Here is a 17,746-nt window from a genome sequence, read left to right as displayed (position 1 = left end):
GCTACCACCCGTGCCCCACTACCTTTCCTAGGGGCTGATCAGTTCCCCTGGCCCAGGCCCGCCAAGTCGGAACTCGATAACAGTGTCCCGCATTTCCCCCTTCTTTTCTAATTAGAGGAAGAAGCTTACCGGAGAGATCCGCCAAGGGATGAGGGAAAGGGGAGGTGGGGGAAGGGATAGGGGTAGATGGTAGTCAGAGAGGCTGGAGCTCGACGTTGGTGTGGCGCCCGGGCGTTAGAGAGGGGCCTCGCTGCTTGCGGGATGGACGAGGGTGGCGACGCTGCGGAGGGTCAGCTTCTTTAGTGGAGGCAAGTTGTTGATACTGGACTTGCACAAATGATGAAAAGACAGCATTGGCTTGGTTCTTAGCAAGCTGGACAATTCTGCGGATAATGCAGGGCCCTAGGGTGAGAGCTAGAATAATCATTAGTAGGGGGCCGATGAGAGGGAGGAGGTATGGGAGGAGGGGGGTAAAGATGTGGGACCAATAGTTGGTGGCTTCACGGTTTCTTTTGCGTTGTTCTAGTCCCTCTCGGACCTTCTTTAGGCTGTCTTCGGCGAGACCTGTGGAGTTGGCATATACACAGCACTCTTCTCCTAGGGCGGTGCAAAGGCCTCCTTCTTTGAGGAGGAGAAGGTCGAGACCTCGGCGGTTTTGGAGCACGACCTCAGAGAGGGAATTGACAGAATTTTTAAGATGGGAAATAGCGTCTTGTAGGTGACGAATGTCCTCGTCAACAGCTGCCCGGAGGTGAGTTAGGGCGGAGCCTTGACTGGCTAATGCAGCGATTCCGGTGCTAGCGCCTGCAAGACCTAGGAGAGAGGCAATTGTGAGGGCGGTGATGGGTTCTCGCTTTTGCAGAGTGGCAGGAGCTGCAGTTCTTTCCAGGCGGAGGAAGAAGTTTTCCTCGCTGTGGTATAGGACCCTAGGGATAAGGACAATTAGGAGGCAAGTTTCATGAGTTGTATTGAGGGTCTGCACGTTAAGGCAGGGGGTAAGTCCTGTAGAGGAGCAGAGCCATTGGGAGGAGTTGTGAGGAATAAGAAACTTGGCAGAGCTGCTGGGAGATGAGTAGTTGGCACAGGCTGTGAGGTTGGGAGAGTTACTTGAGCGAGGGCGGATGCACTTTCCTGTAAAGGAGACTGAATGAAAGGTTAGGGGGACGGCTGAGGTATTCCAATTGCATTCCGAGGGGTTGTCTTCTGCATTTTCTGAAAAGGAGAGGTTGGAGGCGACGGGCTCATACAGTGAGGAAGAGGTGGAGAGGCAAAGTCAACAAGAGGAGGTAAGATTGGGGTAGGAGACATTTAGTGAGGTGAAGGTTGCTTGGATAAGGCTGAAGAGGGGAGAGGAGTAATGAGAGGGGGGTAGAAAAGGTTGGGGTGGTGGGGTTGGCGATGCGTTGTTTGCAGCTGAGGTGCGGCTGGTTGAAGCTAAGGTGCGGCTGGAGGGCTGTGGAGAAAGGGGGTTAATGACTTTATTGGGACCAATGGCAGAGAGGTTTTTTAGTACAGCCTCCTTCTTTATTAAAATAAGGGAACCTGGGTCGACTCCTTCCCAATAGATTCTGAAGCCCCAGGTTCGACCAAGTAGCCAAGAGGGATCAGTAGGGAGCTGTACGGTGAGATTTAGTTTTTGACAATTATATTTATCGTAATAAGGATTGATGGAATGGTCACGGGGCTTGCAACCAAAAGGGGCCCAATTTAAAGTTAGGTAAAGATCAGGGGCGTAAGGCTTTCAAGTAGTGGCTAATGTTTCACACCCCCAGTATGCACAGTAGTATTGGTTGGGAGCATTGCAGTACTGTTTCCCGGGGTTTGAGGATGGGCACATGTAATATTGGGCTTGGTTAAGGCAAGGTGTGCCCTCCGGAAACAGGATTAGGTCGCAGGGTAAATGACGAAGGAAGGGCGTCCTGCGGTAACGTGGGTTTGCACAATCTTGGAATCTTCCCATCGTGCCAAGGTCCATTTCCAAGGCTGGTGGGGGTTGGCCTGAGTAGAAGAGGCGAGGGTTAACATGGCTATTAGAAGAGAAGCTATGCTTGGGTGAGGGTTGTGAAGGTGTAGGGGGCTGGCTTTTGCCTGTCTGTATAGGCGCATGATTTGGACGATTTCTTGTCTTTCTTCTTGCGAGTTTTCAGGCCTCTCCGGGGGTGCCCTCGGACGGCCTTCCTGGTCCAGTTGCAAGGTTGTCATCTGGTATGTTAGGCTGCGGAGACGGCGGCGTTCTCGTCTTGTCGGCCGTTTGGCTGCTGGTGGCGGGTCGGATTGCTTTTCCCGGGATCCAGATTGGTTGTGATGCATCATCTGGGAAAACACAAGCAAACCCGCGCCCCTGGGCGAGGAGTGGGGAGGGACCCTTCCAGGCATTATTCTCTGGGTCTTTCCAGTAGACCATCGGGGCCTGGGTGGGCCTATACGAGGGCCCCCAATGTCTATGTAGGGGCGAAAGCCCTTCCTTATTGAATGTGAATAGGTTAAGGTGAATAAGGGCTGCTATGATAAGGTCCCCTGGAGTTGCCTGGGGGAGCATGGCCCTTTCTTTTTCAATTTGTGTTTTTAAGCGGCGGTGGACTGCTTCCACAATGGCTTGCCCCTGAGGATTATAAGGGATGCCGAAGTGATGGGTGATGTTATATAACTGAAGAAAGGCCGCAAAGGAGGCACTGCGATAGGCAGGCCCATTGTCCGTTTTTATGTCCCAGGGGACTCCCATGAAGAGAATTCCCTGTCTTAGGGCCTTGATACAGTGTTTGGCCGTTTCCCCGGCGAGGGGGACTGCATAACACATGGCTGAGAAGGTGTCAATCATTACATGTACATACTTGAGGCGCCCAAAGGACGGAACATGAGTTACATCCATTTGCCATCTAGAATTGGGTTTTAGGCCTCGTGGGTTGACTCCCTGAGGTTGCAAGGGGCCAAGCGGCACAAAGGGCGCACAAGTTGCACAATTGCGGACAAGATGTTTACAGGTATCTAGGGGGAGGCCACATAAATGATGCAATGACGTAGCCGAAAAGTGAAATTTAGAATGCAATAACTTAGCCTGGTTAACAGCATCCCCCGGAGGGGCTGCTGTGTGAGTTAGCATAGCTTGGGTAGTCTGAGCTGAGACCGCTTGGTCTACTATACTATTGCCATTAGCCAAGGGCCCCGGAAGGCCTGAGTGACTACGAATATGGCTAATGAACCAAGGATCCTGTCGATGCTCCAGGATGCTCCTGAGGTTAGAAAGTGCTTTATCAATGGCCGAGTCCCCGGGGAAAAAGGTGGAAAACACGAGGACTCGGCAGACCTGATAAGTGTAGAGGCTGTCAGTGAAAATGTTTACTGGGTGGTTACAGTGGGCGTTTAGCGCGTATGACACCGCCAGAATTTCCCCCACTTGGACTGAATGAAGGTTGACATAACTGAATAGGCGGGGTTCCGGGTGGTCCTGTGAATAAGAGAGGAAGGCGAAACGGGTTTTGGAGGCGTCAGTAAAGACGGTGGTGGCACCCGGGATGGGTGCAGAGGAGGGGAAAGGATGGAAGGGACTGCGGAAGGGAAGCTTGGCGAGCCCCTGTAACAGTCGATGGCTAGGATAGTGGCAGCTGAATTCTCCCTGAAATCCTTCTAAGAGGATTTGCATGTCCGGGTTATCACGTATAAGCAGGCGGGTTTGGCCTGCGTCTAGGGGCCAAACAATTTTTTCTGGCGGCTCTCCAAATACATGAACAGCCAGGGTGACTAGATCTGAAGCTAGGCTGGTCCAGAGCCGCACTGCGGGGCAAATTTTTCTAAGCCGGCTTTTAGCAGGGTGCACCCAAAGTAGAGGGCCTTCCTGCCACAGGCAGCCCATGGGTGTGCCGGGCGTAGGAAGGATGAGTGCTATAAGATTGCCCTCTTTAGTGCTGAACCTGTTGAGACAGCAGGCGGCGAGTGCCTTGTTAATTGCGGCAATGGCTTCCTTTGCCTCCTGGGTGAGCTTAATGCGCCGGGAGATTGCTAGCGGCGGGGCTTCAGGGACACTCAGCAGCATAAAGAGTGGTTGGAGCTGCGCGGTGGTGATTGGCAATGCAGAGCGGAGCCAATTGATCTGACCGCAGAGCTGTTGAAGCTCAGTGATAGTGACCCGATCCGGTATGTCCAGCTGGGGAGCGGACGGGGCAACGGTTTTATCAATACTAAACCCTAAGAAGGCTAATGGTGGCACAATCTGAACTTTATCGGGCTGAACCGTAAGGCCGAGGTCAGCTAAATTAGTGGTGAGGTCTTTAAGGATTAGAGGAAGCGCTTCGGCGTCCTCAGAGGCCACCAAGATGTCATCCATGTAATGGATGAGCATGGCCCGCTTTCGCAGGGGGGCCACTGAGTGATTAACATACATTTGGCAGATGGCCGGACTGTTACGCATCCCTTGAGGGAGGACTTTCCATTGGTACCTGCTAGCCGCGCCCGCGTGATTGGGAACGGGAACTGTAAAGGCAAAGCGCGGGCGGTCTCGCTTATGTAGTGGGATGGAAAAGAAACAGTCTTTGATGTCAATGGTGGCTACATGATAGTGGGCTGGGATGGCCACCGGATGGGGGAGGCCAGGCTGCGGGGAACCCATGGGAAGAATATGCTTATTGATCTCCCGCAGATCATTGAGGAGCCTAAATTTCCCTGTGGCTTTTTTATGAATAACAAACACTGGCGAATTATAGGGACTAGTAGAAGGTTCTATGTGGTTAGCGTCCAATTGTTCTTGGACAAGGGCTTGAAGTGCCACTAATTTATGCGTGGGAAGGGGCCACTGCTCCACCCATATAGGTTCCTCAGTATCCCACTGCAGAGGAACGGGCGCTGGAGGTGTTAAACGAGCAGTGGCGCACATTATTGGGGGGGCTGTGTGGTAAGCACTGCCCCAGAGGCGGCGAGGATGTCACAGCCCCATAAAATTTGGTCTATGGTGTGTAGAAATAACAGGCGGAAGGTGCCTGAGTGGCCCTCTTCATCCTCCCACTTAATGGGCCCTATGGCCTGGAGAGAGGTGGAGGTACCAGTGGCTCCCACTACTGAGGGACCATCGAGAACCATGCACATGGTGGCATACTGAGCGGGCATGCAAGAGACCTCTGCCCCTGAATCGAGCGTGCCCGTGTACCATTGCCCCTCTATTCTTAACTTACGAGTAGGCTTTTCTGGAGTGATAGGCACTGTCCAGAGAAGCGTTTTATTGCCAGTGAGGTGATTAGTTTTATTAGAACCGGCCGGCACGCTGCCTCTTAGGGGTGGGGCTGAGGCTTGCCCCGCTTGGAGTTTAAAGCTTGCTCAGCGTTTTGGCACTGATTGACACCAGGGCAGCGGCAGAGGTTTTTGGGGTTATTTTTACAATCGCGCGCCCAGTGATAGCCACGCTGGCAGCGTGGGCAAGGAGTGGGAGGGGGGCGCCCATTGCGCTGCATGAAAGGCGGGCGGTTGACTTCTGCATTGGGGCACTCCCGGGCAAAATGACCGCTCTGCCCGCACTTAAAGCAACCGGTGGTGGCGGCTAAGGCGGCAGTGACAGCGCCAGAGACAGCCTGGGCTAGGGACGCGGCAGCTGGGTCAAAGGCGCTGCAGGCGAGTACCCAATCGTATAGGCTTTTCTCCCGCAAGGGAAGAATAGCCTGCTTGCAAGGGGGATTGGCTCCCTCGAGAATGAGTTCTCGAGCGAGAGCCAGTTGGGCTTGGGGATCATTAACCTTTCGAGCGCAGGTTTCTTCAACCCTAGAGACAAAGGTGGCAAAAGGCTCATTTGGCTCCTGGAGGAGCTTGGTGAATTTAGTAGGCCGACAGGCGGAACAGTTGGCAAAAGCTCGCAAGGCGATTCCCCGAAGGATAGGCCAAAAGGTGGCAGGCGCATTAATATAGGCGGATGCATTTATAAACGCTCCCGTGCCCAAGTAGGCTTCGGGGTGATGATAGACTTCAGTGGCTGCGTCTTGCTCGCTTTGCTTAGCTGCTTCCGCCTGGAAGTGAGCACGCCAATCAACAAACTGGCCGGGGTTAAGAATGGTACGGGCAAGCGAGGCCCAGTCTTGGGGGAGGCAAAAGTCCATGGCGATATCCTGTAGTAATTGGGAAGCGTATGGGCTACCTAACCCGTCTTCCTTGACGGCCCTGCGAAGCTGCTTGATAGTATCTGAGTCAATGGGATACCAGTCGTACGGTTTCTGCGGTGTGGGGGTAAGGTTAAGAGGAAAGCAGCGAAAAGCACGAGAGAAAGGAGGACGCGCTTGCAGAGGGCCTGGCACGGGAGTGGGGGTAGGGGGAGCGTTGTCCCAAGGGTTGCCTTGAGGTGTAGAAGGCAGCCAGGGGTTGTTAGTCGGCAGGGTGGGAGGAGCGGCGGCAGCTGCCGGTAGCGGCTCCGAGGGGGAGCTCGCCGAAGGGGGAGGCGGAAGTGGGAGGCCCCAAGCGTCGCAAGACGGCGGCGCGGTGGGAGTGGCTAAGGCATAAGATGGTGGACTAGCCCCGTCCTGTGAAAGGGCGGGGCCTAAGGCATAAGATGGCGGACTAACTCCACCCTGTGAAAGGGCGGGGTAAAGCACATGCGGTTTCCGGCCTGGCTTAGGGCTGATGTCGTCATTAGAGCACTTCCTCCCCTCAGTGGAAGAAGAAGGAGGAAGTTCGCCATTTTGGAGAGGCTTAGTATTGCTTTGTTTTTGGGGGGCGACTTCGAGCGCGTTGTTAATTTGCTCGACTAAGGATTCTGTGTCCGAATCGTGGTCCACATTAGTATCGCTGTCTGAATCTGTTGACTGGGTTGATAGGGCCTCCTTGGATTTAATGGGGCCTCGATCAGGGGGGAGGGAGCCTTGAAGGCAGGAGTGGACGGTTATTAAGGTGGGGAGCAAGCCGGGAGGGAAGCGCTTGCTCTCATGTTCCATGGCGTTGGTGACCCGATCAATAAGGCGATTATAAGTAACAGGGTCCCAAAGATGGCAAGTGGTGAGCCATGGGTTAAAGGGCAGCAGGAGGTCCCAGTATACTTGCAGCTGCCGGACAGACACCTTACAGCGATGTGTGTCTAGGAGACCCGCTAGAGCGCGAACTTGAGGTGCTTGGCGTGCAGATAGACGATTACCCATAGTGGAAGGAGAAAAAAAAGGGGGGTTGATTATTGAGTAAAGAAAATGAGGTAAACCGTGGCCGCGAGGCCGAAGGAGATGGCGAGAATAGAAAGCAGGACCCTCTGGTAGCGAGAGCAGTTTGGGGGGGGGGCGGTTGCAAAGAGGCACACGGCGCCAAACAAAGAAACAAAGACACAAAGGACCACAGCAAAGTAATGGAGGGGAAGAGGGAAAGCTACTGGAGGAAGAGTGTTAGGAGGAATGGGGGGACATAGGAAGAGAAGATGAAAGGTAGTCGGGGGCAAGAGCCAGGTTAATGTGGGAAAGGAAGAGCGGCCCAGGCGCGGAGCGGCGTGGGAGAGGCGGCTCCGGACGTGGAGCGGCGAGGGAGAGGCGGCTCCGCGGGGTGGCGAGGGAGAGGCGGCCCTTACCTTGCAGGCGAGGAGAAGGGGAGTTGGAGAGGCGTCCGGGCGAGCGGGTGGTTAAGTCGGGTGGTTTTACTGGACCGCTGCGTGGAGAGGACCTGCCCCACGTTGGGCGCCAGTTGCGGTCGCAGTTCAATCGTCTGGGGGGATGGCGGCCGGTTGCTGAACCCTCGGCTCTCGGCGTTGCTCGGAGGGTACCGGCGGCGGGGGCTCTTTCCCGGAGGCGAGGGCGAGGCGGGGGACTGGGCCCGGTCCCCGGCGGTGGCGTGCAAGGTGTGGAGGGCGGCGAGAAGGAACAGGCGGGACACGTTTCTTAGAGGGTGAGGAAGCCAAGAGAGTTTATTAGGGGAGAGTACAAGCTTATATCGGGCGGTTTAGAGGGCGGGGTAGCTGTAGGGGTTAAAGGCTTGGATTGGTTCTGAGAGGGCACGGAGGTTAATTGAAAAGGGGCGGGAGTTGCTCCGGTAATGAAGAGGGTGGAGGGTGCGGGTAAGGCACGGGGGGGGGGGGGGGTTTCTCCGGCAAACCCTCCCAGCGGTTGTACTTTGGGGTGAGGAAATGGGGCCTGCATTCGGCTCCACTTTCTCAGGCCCGGGGGGCCGTGGAGGGCGCTACCACCCATGCCCCACTACCTTTCCTAGGGGCTGATCAGTTCCCCTGGCCCAGGCCCGCCAAGTCGGAACTCGATAACAGTGTCCCGCAGTGCACCTAATGGGAGGGCTCCAAAATATATGAAGCAAATATTGACAGATTTGAAGGGAGAAATAGGTGGTTCTACTTTAATAATAGGAGAGTTCACTACACCACTTTCAACAAGGAAATAGAAGTCTTAAATGATACTATAAATCAACTAGTCCTATATGTTAGGACTAGTTGATTTATATATATATATAACATATATATATTTATATAACATATATATTTATAAATATATATATATAATGCTGGTTCATATGGTAATTCTGTTTTTAACTTATTGAGGACACAAGGCTTCTTTAGATTGCCTTGTGTCTTTAGATTGCCAAGCCTTGAGGGTGTTGGCCAAACAAGAGGGTAGGAGAAGGAGGGGAGAGACAGATTTAAGATGTAGAAAACAGAAGGAATAACTGAAGCAATAAAAGGAATGCCCTGGAGAAGAGTTGGGCACTCCTTCTGGAGCCCTGAGCGGGGAGGTCCAGGCACCACTGTTGGATACAAGTCTGGGCCTGGATGAGTGGTTGAGAGTGGGTTTGGGGGTAGGAAATTTAGAGGTGGGCTGTGCCTAGCAGCTTCAGTTTTACATTAGGCCATTTGCCCTTCTGTTATGCTTGTATTACTCTAAGGGCAAAACCATGCCTGAGAGACCCCCATGGCTCCAGCACTCAGTCAGTCTTCAGCAAATGTCCATTGACCAAATGAATGGATTTTCTTTGTTAAAAAAAAAAAAAAAAAAGAGAGGTTGAGAGCAAAAGGGGACGGAGTCGGAGAGACTGATTAATATTTGGAGCAGCTGCAATGGGGAGTGGGCCAGGGAGGTGAGTAGAAGCAAATGAAGGATTTCTAAGCAGCTCAGGGAGGCCTGCTGACCTGGAACCACCAGGATTAGTGTTGTCAGACAGCTGGGTTTGTGATTTTTTTTTTTTATTCATGAAACTCCGGGCAGCTCAGGAGCGTGCTGAGAAAGCAGATGAGTTTTTTGTAATGTGAGTTGACCTGCTGTCCTTCTCTCAGTGGTGGCCTGGGAGAGTTAATATAGCTCCCCAAGGTCCTGGCTGCTTTCCTGGAGAGTGCTTTTGCCTAGGGTGGGCTCATCCTTTGTGGTGAAGCTGCTGCTGACCAGAGCAAATTCGTGTGTTAGGCCTCAGCCCACATGTCATCCTCAGGGAAGCCCCCCCACCCCCACCCCACCCCACCCCACCCCAATCCCTGGGGGCAGGAGCCACTGTCAGAGAGCACTTCCAGATTTGTGTTTGTCTGGGCCCTACCAGCACAGCCTGGGAGTTTGGTATCTGCCAGGGCACAGCACAAGATGTGAGGTGAGGATGCACCCTCAGGCCTTTCACTGGATGCTTTTGGAGCCAAGGAGAGCAGGCACAATGGTGTTAGTCAGGACACAGGGTTGTGGCAGCCAGCAGAAACCCAAAGTTAAATGTCACCCCATGCAGGCTAGGCGAGTGACACAGATATAAGGCAGGACAAGGTGGAGGTTCGCACTGAGATGCTGGGCTGGAACAAGGCGGCTCAGGAGTTGGGCTTAATAATGCTGGGTGTTTGTGCCCTTTTATTGGACTCCAAGCACACTGCGCTTTGCTAAGGGCAGATACTTAAAGGGGTAGCAAAACTGGACTGTGTGGTGCTGTAATTGATCATTTAAATGCTTGCTCTCCTGTTGGACCCTGAATTCAGGTACAGTAACCATGCCTTTTTCATCCACATGCCATGGCACACATTAAGTGTACACTAAATCTTTATTATATTCATGACTTTATGAGCTCAGTGTTAAGACAGTCCAGGAACTTCCATAATCAGAATTGCCTGGGCCAGCAGGATCCTGAGAAGTGAGCCAGTCCTTCCCATGCCCTCCAACGGGGACTTCACAGATGAGAATAAATTCCAAAGTCCCCTGGATCTTTAAATTATGAGAGAAACTAACTCCTTTATCTGAAGTGAACTCAGTGTATCTGACCTGGAGTCAGAGGACCAGACTTCTCCCTTTTTCCTTTCTCATAGGACTCTGATATTTTTCAGATACCAGTGTGCTGGGGGAGGACAAGTCACAGTTAGTAGCCATGTGGGAAATTACCTTGATGCCACGGTAGCCTCCAAGTACACTTAGGCAAGTGCTCTGGAGGTTCTGAATAGAAATTCTCATAGAACAGTTTAAGAGCTTGAATCACCCAGCTTCTTGGTTCAATTTAAAACCCACAGTGAGAAACAAGGGGAAAGAGAAGGGGTAGGTTAACCATTCACGACAAGGTATAAACAGGGTGGAAGGAGCACACCGCCCGAAGCCTGGATTACACGGCGTTCACATGTCCTGTCTCTCTGTGTCTCATCATTCTTCCCTCTGACACTGTGGTTATGAGACCCAGAGTTGAGGCTGAATAAGATGGCTCAGCAAATGGAATGTCCCTGGAGCCAAAACACACCCTATCACAGAGACAGGGGCAAGTACACCTGGCCATAGCCAAAGCTCTCTGATCACCTATGAGCAGCTAGGGCAGTGCACGCAAGGGCCAGAGTGGGATCACGCTGGGGGTCACCAGGGGCCAAGTTGCAGATGGCATAACTGTCCTTACCTTATGACTTGGTGTTTTCATCCCTTTCTATCTATAAGCAACACTCATGTGTTCTGCCCTTTTAATCTATGTTCAGCACCCATATGTTTATTCTATGTCTAGCATGTCTCACTAGTTACCAAATTACTATCTATACTTAATTCATCTTATGAATTTTGCCTACTGTTTCTGTTTTACTTGCCTCCTACAGCAGAATTAAATGTTCTTAAACAATTCAGCCAACATACCTGATACTAATCCAAGCCAATTTGAAACTTCTGTGTAGTCATGTGACTCAGTCCAGGCCAATGAGACCCCGGGGAGGGAGGTATCTGGGGAGATCCGGGGAAGATTTCCTTCCTTGTGGTGGTTTGAAGCTGAATGTATCCCAGAAAAAACATGTTCTTAAACTTTATCCACTCCTGCGGGTGTGGACTTATTGTAAGTAGGACCTTTGGATGAGGTTTCTTCAATTAAGATGTGGCCCAGCCTAATCAGGATGGGTCTTAATCCTATTACTGGAGGCCTTTATAAATGGAATTAATTCAGACATGAGAAAGACAAAGCCACAGAGGGAGCAGCCCAAAGCTGAACATCAGTGGAATCCGGAAGGGAAGGGAGAGACCGGAGATGCCGCCATGTGCCTGGCCATGTGACAAGGTAAGACCCGAGGCTCAGCCAGCCCCAGAACATCAGTCTTCAGGAAGAAAGCATCACCACAAAACCATGAGCAAGTATATTGCCATTGTTTAACCTGACCAATTTCATGGTACTGGCTTGAGCAGCCTAGGAAACTAAAGCACTTCTTATAAGGCGACAGCAATGCAAGGAAAAATCCCTTTGTCCCTTTCCTCCCTGCTGTGTTCTCAGCATCTGAAATGTTTCTTGGCCCATAAATAACACTCAACAAACAGCCTGCTGAATGAGTGACTAAATGGTGCTGATGCCCAGCCTTCACACCTGTGGCACTGAAATCATGCTTCATCTTTTGATCAAGCTTCATTTCTGAGTCCAGGGTTGGGAAGGGGAGAGCAGGGTGGTGAAAATCAATCTTGTGATGATAATTGAATAATAATACTAAGATTAACAGCAGCTAACATTTATTGAGAGCTTATTTTAGGTCAAAAGAAATGGTTCAAAGTACTTCACATGTAATCCTCACAATAGCCATATGAAGTGAAAATTTTTATCTTCATTTTGCACATGAGGAAAATTGAGGTCACTCAGCTGGCAAGTGGTGGTGCTGGAATTCAGACCCAGATGACTTGAGTTCAAAGTGCACGCGCCTAGACACAATGCCATCTGTGTTAGTTTCCTACTGCTGCTGCAACAAATTACGACAAACTTGGTGGCTTTAATCCACACATATTTATTATTTTACAGTTCTGGAAGTCAGAAGTCCAAAATAGGTCATAATAAGTTAAATAAAATCAAGGTGTTGCCAGGGCTGGAGGCTCTAGGAGAGAATCCATTTCCTTACCTTTTCCAGCTTCTAGAGGCTGCCTGCATTCTTTGGCTTTTGGCCTGTATCACTCTGACCTGTGTTTCATTGCCATAGCTTCTCTGACTCTCCTGCTTCCCTTTTATAAGGACCCTAGTGATTACATTGGGCCCACCTAGGTAATCCAGAATAATCTTCCCATCTCAAGAACCTTAACTTAATCACATCTGCAAAGTCCCTTTGCCATGTAAGGGAAGATATTCAGGTTCCAGGAATTAGGACATGGTCACTAGGGTGGGGGTGAGGGCATTATTTTGCTCACCACACCACTCTGCCTATTCATGTCCCAGGACCTACACCACCTCAGGTCTTGGACTAATGGGCTCCAGGACCTGCTGCAGAAGTTCTGCCACCCTCTGAAGAATGGAGGAAGGTCCCCTTGAACCTTGGCTCACTGTCTTGTTCCTCCTTCCTCACACAGCCTCCATCAACTAGTGAGGAATGCTTAGTAAACCAGTTGTATGAACCAAATAAATGTATTATAGGGCTTTGACCTCTTGTTCACCATTTCATCTAGATTGGGTTCTATTCACTAATCAGGTCCTTAGTTCTCTCTATTTTTATTCCTCCATCAGCTGGCTCCATCCTTGAGTATATTTTCTTTATTGCTATTTTACATTTATTTCTGCTCCTAATTCGAGTTAGAGTAATTTCTCTCAGCTCCCTTGGAATATTTCTCCCCATGTGTCTGACCAACCCCTTAGTTTTAGGTAAGAACGCCACCTCTCCACTGTCTTAACTCGGACTCAGTGGCTTCCCTGGATTCTGCCAGCAGCAGCCCTTTCCAGACCCATTTTGTCTGTCTGAATAAATTCCTCACAGAGATGTGGTTATCAGATGTCTTTAAACTGCAGAAGAACCCTTTGATGAAACAAAAGCCCAATACCTGGAGCAGATGGAATGGAGCTGCCTGGGGAGAGGGAAGACACCCCTGCCCTCGGGCTTAGTCCCTTCTCTTCCTTACTCCCTTCCCCACAGCGCTTCTGGGCCCAGTTTGAAAACCATCGCTCTGCAGACCACTGCCCCTTTAAGTCTTGCCTTGCCAATTCTCCTCTCCTCAGGTATCTGTCTCCTTTCCTGATAACTTCCTTTAGCACCTCAGCCAGCATTAAACATCCTTTCTCTCTCTGTTTCCTTCTTGCCTTTGAAGGCCACATTTTTCCAAAAAAGCAAAATGCTTTAACTTCCTCAGCTCTGCCTGGCACTGAGACTACGTGGGGCTTCCTCTCCCACCTTGTCTCCCACCCACCCAGGGCTGCAGGGATGGCGGCATGTGGAAGTGGGCTGGGCAGCCAGCTGTACATCACCTGGCCTCCTTGTGATGTGAGCATCTTAAATAGATTGGACAGTTGACATATCCTTTCCCCAGAGAACTCCTTTGGTCCAACTTTTGTGGAGGAGTAGCAATGCTTCCACCCTGGGAAGGCCCTGGGGTCCCAATGTGCTCTTGGCAGGGGTGAAGCCCCTGACAATTGGTAACAATCATCTGTCCTCAGGCTCTCCGGACCAGGTTTGGAGTGGGGTTTTCTCCCCAGAGGGCACGCTGAGTCATGGCGGTTGCTGCAGGGAGTCCCTGCAGACTGGGAACCTGAGGACGTCCCTGTGGCCCATTTACTGAGGGCACATGCACCTGGCTTTCATGAAAGACACGAAGCTTAAATTTCCAGGTGTCTCACTTGCATGGCACCCTTCCAAGTCCTGTTCTTTTCTCATTCTAAATAAATAATTACTTCCATACCTAATTCTGTATGTATAATTTTGTGTTCTTTTTCTTAAAGAAAGACTTCTAAATTGTATAAAGCTTCAGGTCCCACCAAATCTGGAAGCATCCCTGTGAACCATGGACTCAGGAGATGGAGGGACCCACGTGCTACTGGAGGCTCTTTTGTGAAACAAGGGCAGAGATTCTGAATTTAAGGGATGATTATGATTACTGAATCATTATATAGATTTTCCTTTTTTTACTTTTTGGTATATTAGAGTAGACAGAGGGAAATACCTGAAATCTTGGAACTGTAATCCAGCTGCCTTGATCTCTGATAATGATTGTATAACTTTTATCTTGTGCCCTTGTGGTTGTAAAAACCTTGTGACTGATCCCACTACTACCCATTTTATCTGTTTTTTCAACTTTAGAGTCTTATGATCACTAAAGACAGCCCCTAATGTTTATTAATGAAGGGCCTTGAGTCAGCACAAAACTAACCCACCCTAATTCCAAAGTTATCTTGATAACTAGAAGTGGATCTAACCAAAATTGACCCACCTATGCAGTAGCTTAGACTTTAACCTATAAGTGACCTAAACTTCATTATAATATTAAAAATCAAGCCCATTACATATTAAGGCCACCATTTACTTACATACATTCTATGACTTAGCATGTAATCAATCTGTGCATGCTTAATAATTAGATCATCTCTAACTACAGCATCTAGAATCATTGTGTTCACTATCCTATAACCTGCCCATCTTTTTTAATGCAATTTTATTGAGATATAATCACATAACATACAATCATTCAAAGTGTACTGCCATATAGTTGTGCATTCATCACCACAATCAAACTTTGAACATTTTCATTACTCCAAAAAATAAAATAAACATTACGATAAAAAAGAACATCCAAAACATCCTATTCCCCCCTACCCCCATTGTTCATTTACTTTTTAAAATACAGTGTAATTGAGATATATTCACACACCCTACAGTCATTCACATTGTACAATCAGTTTTTCACAGCACCATCATCAGAATCAATTTTTTAACCTTTTCCTTACTCCAAAATAAAAATAAAAGCAAAAAAGAACACCTAAATCTTTCCATCCCCTCCATCCCACCCTATTCTTCATCTAATTTTTGTCCTCATTTTCCCACTCATCTGTCCATACACTGGGTAAAGGGAGTGTGAGCCACAAGGTTTTCACAGTCACACAGTCACACTGTGCAAGCTACATATTTATACAATCGTCTTCAAGAATCAAGGTCACAGGGTTGCAGTTTGACAGCTTCAGGTATTTCCCTCTAGCTATTCCAATACACTAAAAACTAAAAAGTGTTATCTATATAGCACATAAGAATATCCTCCAGAGTGACTTCTCGACTCCATTTGAAATCTCAGCCACTGGAACCTTATTTTTTTCATCTCTCTTCCCCCTTTTGGTCAAGAAGATCCTCTCAAACCCACAGTGCTGGGTCCAGGCTCATCTGCAGGAGTCATTTCCCAAACCTGCCCACCTTTGATACTATAAAACTCTCAGAATTACTGCAGTTCAGGGAGACAGAACTGAGCAGAACCTCAGGACAGGAGCATGCCCAGATATTGTAACAATGACTGCACTCTGCCTCAGCTGAGCTTTCTTTCCCCTTTCCCCTCTTTCCCTTCAGGCCACTAAAAACTGTATAGTCCCTCAGACAGTGGGGAGACAGTAAGTCCCTCTCCCACCCCTCCATGCTAGAGCCACAGAAAGAAGGTCCAGACAGAGCCACCGAAGCATGAGCAAGATGAAAGGAAATGGTGGAGCAATAACACAAACACATGGCAGCAAAACATTAATGATAAAGGGAAACGGAGGGCAAAAGACAGGGGCTCCTCTCCCCCCCAAAAAAAACCTTGAGAAGGAAATTCCTTACGACTGCTTCACATTATAAAAGGATGCAATAAGTGGCAATGAATGCACAACTATATAAAGGTACTGTAAACAACTGAATGTATGCTTTGTTTTGTATGACTGCATGGTATGTGAATATATCTCAATAAAAATGAATTTAAAAAAAGTATGCAATAAGATCATGAATTTAATAAATCAGGAGCTCAAAGATGGGATGAAAACACAAGAGAACAAGATAGAAAGGAAATAAAAAGGACAAAAACATTATTATAGGACAAATAAATAAAATAGAACTATCAAGAAACAGAACAGACTTGCTGAAATGCAAACTACTAAATTGGGGCAGCTACATAAGGCTGAAAGATTAAAGCAATTAGAATTAATAGAAATGGAAGACAGAAGAGGATGATCTGACATAAGGATTAATTGATACCCCTGAAGAAGATAAACCAAAAATAGTGCCAAAGAGAAATCCCCTAATGCATAAAAATAAACCTAAACAGCAGGTTGAAAGGACATACTATGTTTCAGGAAAGCTTGACTCAGAATTTGTTTAATACTAAGACATATCTTAGTTAAGTTGTTGAGCTGAAAAAATGATGAAGAGTGACTTCTTTAGGCATTGTTCAAGCAGAAAAAATACATCATCTATGGGGCAGGGTGAGGCAAGGGAGGAGGGTATTATACTGAGACAAGATATGTTTCCAGTGCAACAGCCAGACATTCTTAAACACTCACAATCCTTCCTGGAAAAAACAGCTTAACAATGAAATTCAGTTCATTAATGGATCGATTTGAAATAAAGAACTTGCAAATGGAGAAAAGCCTTCATAAAATGAGCAGTTAGGATCATTGAATTTGTTTAAATCTATTATGTATATCAAGTCAATATTGAATTAAAGTTACAGAACAGAATGTGAATGTTATAAACCTGGATAATGCAACAATAATATAAGTAACAAAATCTGGAAGCAGGGTCAGGGGAGACGGAAGCATGGAAAGAATCATGAGAGCTGATCTTTCAAAGCAATGAATACACACACACACATATAATTGAAATGTGTAATTTTTAAATAAATGACTAACCTCTTAATGCTTTTCACAATTTTTGTCTAACCTCAGAGGGATCTTTAGGAAGTAATATCTTTTGTGGTCAAGATATATTTTTTCAAGTTCAACTTTCCTTCAGTTTCATTTCAATTTCTTTTTCTTCTTTTAAATTCAAGTAAAACTAAATTTAATACTTTTGATTAAAATAGCATCTGCATTATGGTCTAAATCATTATAAAATATTTCTATTATCTTTCCTTCTATCTGTTAATATGTATATATAATGTTTATGCAAATATGATGCAAACAATATTTATGATGGTTATTTCTGGATAGTGGAATTGGGGTAAGTTAAACTTTTCTGTACTGTTTAAATTATTTAAAGTGTAAATATATCATTTTTATAAAATTACAAGATTTTTATTAAAGGGGGATAGGCTAAGAAATTATCTGGTGGTTGATTCTGAATGATGGTAAACAGATACTTACTTTCTTCCTTTTTCATATTTTAATTTTCAGTGAAACAGCCCAGAAACAGCCTTGATAGAAGTTGCTGCTGTCACCCAGCATTCATTGTCCTCTTCTAACATGTTATGGTCTTTTTAGCTACACACATGCTGGCCAGAAGAAAGACTCCATTTCCCAGCTCTGGCTAATGGAATGTAAGCAGAAGTGCCACAAGGCAGCTTCTAGAATCATTTGAGAGTGTTTACTCATTTCTCTTTATCCTTTCATTCCCTCCTGCTACCTGGAATGCAGATATTACCGTATTGGGCCATGATGTCAAGACCATTTGAAGCAAAGCAACAAGATAGAA

The 17,746-nt window shown here is 48.0% G+C and overlaps 1 long non-coding RNA gene across 1 annotated transcript in view; it reads left to right on the top strand.

Moving 5' to 3' along the window:
• The window catches only part of LOC119507568, a 136,019-nt gene extending 118,273 nt beyond the window's left edge, over nucleotides 1-17,746 (top strand). The window contains exon 3 of the long non-coding RNA XR_005211309.1: nucleotides 17,689-17,746. This is a non-coding gene — a long non-coding RNA (uncharacterized LOC119507568). The remainder of the gene's footprint in view (nucleotides 1-17,688) is intronic.

The sequence above is a fragment of the Choloepus didactylus genome, chromosome 13 (genome assembly GCF_015220235.1).
Source record: "Choloepus didactylus isolate mChoDid1 chromosome 13, mChoDid1.pri, whole genome shotgun sequence".
In the NCBI taxonomy this organism is placed as follows: domain Eukaryota; kingdom Metazoa; phylum Chordata; class Mammalia; order Pilosa; family Megalonychidae; genus Choloepus; species Choloepus didactylus.
This window is presented reverse-complemented; position numbering and strand designations above follow the sequence as displayed.